Genomic DNA, 3,981 nt, shown 5'->3' on the forward strand with positions numbered 1-3,981 from the left:
GCGAGGCGGGGCGCGCAGAGCGCAGGCGCAGGGAGCCCGCACCTGCGCGGCGATCCTCCTCCCTCGGCGCACCTGGGCTGGCCCCAGGATTGGGTGGGAGGCAAGGGTGGGGCTTGAGTTGGTCCGCCCAGGGTAGGAGCTAGCCTGCGGGGAGGCGCAAACCTGCTGAGCGCTGGGGCCCCCTGCCTCCCTGCTCCGGGGCTTGGTGACGTCCTTGTACCTTCACCCTTGGGCTGGGCCTCGGGGTGGGAGAAGAGGGTACAGAATGCTCTTCCTAGAAGTCTGTGGTTCCTGAAAGTGTGGCGATGAAGCTCGCCTCATTTCTGCCCTCCTTTGAGGTTGAGGGATTGATTCCTTCCTAAATTGAACGTTCACTGAACGCCTATTAGGCGCATTACTGGGAACCCAGCGATGACCAAGCCAGACTAGTCCCTTCCTCACCAGACAGGAACAACCAAGAGTAGTGATGACAGAAGCATAGGACAGAGTGATTAGAATGATTGGGGATGTGACAGGGAAGCACAGACTGAAGGATCAGGGACTGAGGTGGTGGAAGTGCGGAGGTGGCTTTGATAATGTTAAACAGCTTAACAATAACCCACAACCCTCGGACCAACTTGGCTTTGATAATGAACCCTGAAGGATCAGAAGGGCTGATGGACAAACATTCCAAGCATCCGGAACAGAAAATGCAAAAGGCCTGAGGCAAGAAAGGCAGCAGTGCCTTACAGGATCCAGGGCCACTCCCACTATTCAGCCTCCCTCCTGGCATAATAATATGTGAGGAGCCTTAATTGGGTTATCAGAACGGTGTTTACCTGCAGCAATTAAAGTTTTGTGTACATTTTAAAAAATTATTTTTAAGTAATCTCTACATCCAACGTGGGGCAGGAACTCAACAACCTCAAGATCGAGTCGTGTGCTATACCAACTGAGCCAACCAGATGCCCTCACCATTTTTTTATTTAAAAAAATATTTTTTGCCTAGCATCTTCTTTAATCTTGCAGTGAGAGCCAAGGACTCAAGGTCAAGAGTCTCAATGTGAGGACAAAGCTCTCTCAGGCACGTGAACCCCCCACCCACCCCATTCCTCTAAGCCAGGGCTTGAGCTGGAAGCTCAAGCAGCCCCTACTGATAACCAGCAAGAAAATGAAGACCTCATCTTTGCAAGGTCAAGCAGTTGGAAGCAGATCCTTCCCCAGTTGAGCCTCTGATGAGATGGCAGCTCTGGCTGACACCTGGATTAGCTCAGTGAGACCCTGGAGCAGAGGACCCAGCTAAACCATCTCTAGAAACCATGAGATAATAAGTTTTAAGCCACAAAGTTTGTGGTAATTTATTCTGTAGCAATAGAAAACTATTACAAATACAATGTTTACTAAAGGATACAGTAATAAAAATGACTAACTGGAAGCCTATTATTAAAACTCAACAGGCTAAGGGGAGCGCCTGGGTGACTCAGTCCGTTAAGTGGCTGCCTTTGGCTCGGGGTGTGATCTCAGTTCTGGAATCGAGCCCCCTGCTCAGCAGCGAGTCTGCTCCCTCTGCCCCTCCCCCATTCATTCTCTCTCTCTCTCTCTCTCTCTCTCTCAAATAAAACCTTATTGAAAAAACAACACAAAAAACCAGGGGAGTCTGGGTGGCTCAGTTGGTTGGGCGTTTACTCTTGATTTCGGCTCAGGTCATGATCAAGATTGAGCCCATGTTGGGCTCCAAGCTCAGCGGGGAGCTTGCTTCTCAACCTCTCCCTCTGCCCCCCACCCCCCGCTTCTGCTCTCTCTCACTCTGTCTTTCAAATAAATAAATTGTTAAAAAATAAACTCAAAAGCAATTGCATCAATTGCCTATAAGCAGACCAACAAAAAGATTTTGGACTATTTTGGAGGATTATTTTATCACTGATACTGCTTAGAATTTGTCAGTGCATGGTATAATAAACACTGGGCCAACTTTTGGCCAGTTTTATTTATTTATATTTTAAATTCTCTACAGACAGTGCACCCCCTTTTTGCCTGTACTCCTTCTGCCTTTTGGCACATCACTAGTTGGAAAACAGACAATAAATAAAATGAGTAAATTATATACAATGTTGAAAGGCAATATTATGGATAAAACATAGAGCCAGGTACGGGGCATGGGACTGACAATATAAGGGAGGTAGGGTGTTCAGACAAGACCCCACTGCGCAGGTGACATTTGAGGGAGATGAAGGAATGAGCCCTGCTGATATCACTCTCAAGGAAGAGCTTCCCTGACAGAAAGAACTATTAGGGCAAAGGTTTTGAGAAGGTAGAGGCTACTTTGAGACAACAGGCTTGAGCAATGGAAACCTGATCCAGGCAAAAGGGCCCACAGCGACCCCCTGGCTGAATCCAGACAGCCCCAGCAGGCGACCCACCTCAAAATAGCCACAGGCCTTAACTGACCAATGGCCCTATGTACAACACCTTCCTGCTTTAAGTACTGGCCCCCAGCCCCTGCTCAGTGGGAGTCGGCTTCTCCCTCTCCCTCTGCACCCACCTTGTGCTAAAATAAAGTTAAAAAAATAAAATAAAGTTAAAAAAATAAATAAAGTCAAAAAAATAAATAAAATAAATAAAATGAAATACAGCCCCCACCCACTGCCTCCTTGAAGATGGCCTCTTCTCTGCTGTCCTGACTGCCTCTCCCTTGCGGTGTACTCATTAAACGATTTCCTTTGTTCTGCCTTGGGTGAATCCTCTCACCTCCTGTGCCACTGGCCCCCAGCCCACCTGATTATAGCCCCACATTTGCCCCCCGATCCAACTGAGAGAGATACCACAGGCTTGGCAGAGCTTTGAATGCCCTCAGGATGATGGGGAGCTATGGACAGTTGTTGTTTTGAATATAACAACTTTTGGGATATAAGCCACATACCATACAATTTACCCTTTTAAAATGTACAGTTGGGGGTGCCTGGGTGGCTCAGTCGTTAAGCGTCTGCCTTCGGCTCAGGTCATGATCTCAGGGTCCTGGGATGGAGCCCCGCATTGGGCTCCCTGCTCGGCGGGAAGCCCGCTTCTCCCTCTCCCACTCCCCCTGCTTGTGTTCCCTCTCTCGCTGTGTCTCCATCAAATAAACAAAATCTTAAAAATAAACAAACAAATATAAACAAATAAATAAAACGTACATTTCAATGGTTTTTAGGGTGGTTTTTTGTTTGTTTGTTTGTTTTTGGTATATTAATGAAGTTATGCCACCATCACACTACAATTTAGAAAATTGCATCATCCTCAGAAGAAACCCTGTACTGGCCAGCAAGTCACTCCCTTTCCCCAGAATTCTCTCAGCGCCAGGCAACCACTAATCTATTTTCTGTCTATGGATTTACCTATTCTGGACATTTCATATAAGTAGAATCATACAGCGTGTGGCCTTTTGAGTTTGGCCTCTCTCACTTAGCGTGTTTTCAAGGTTCATCTCTGGTGTAGCATGTCAGTACTTAATTTCTTTTTATTGCCAAATACCAGTCCCTTGTATGGACTTACCACATTCTATGTATCCAATAATCAGTTGATGCGCTGTGTTGTTTCCACCTTTTGGCTAATATGAACAATGCTGCGACAATGCTGTGAACATTCACGTACAAGTTTTTGTGTGAACATATGCTTTCAGTTCTCTAGTGTAGTCCTAGGAGTAGAATTGCTGAGTCATATGGTAACTCTAAGTTTAACCTTTTGAGGAACTGCCAGACTGTTTTCCAAAGTAGCTGCACCATTTTACATTCCCAACATCAATGTATGAAGGTTCTGATTTCTCCACAGCCTTGCCAACACTTGGTATTTTTCATTTAAAAGAAATTATAGCCCCCTGGGGCGCCTGGCTGGAAGAGCCTGTGACTGTTGATCTGGGGGGTCATGAGTTCAAGCTCCATATTGGGTGTACAGCTTTACTATAGAAAATAAGTAAACATTAAAGAAGAAATAAATTATAGCCATCCTACTGGGTATGAAGTGGTA

This window comes from Callorhinus ursinus, unplaced genomic scaffold (assembly GCF_003265705.2).
Source record: "Callorhinus ursinus isolate GAN/ISIS: 27379988/994484 unplaced genomic scaffold, GSC_fseal_2.0 scaffold61, whole genome shotgun sequence".
In the NCBI taxonomy this organism is placed as follows: Eukaryota; Metazoa; Chordata; class Mammalia; order Carnivora; family Otariidae; genus Callorhinus; species Callorhinus ursinus.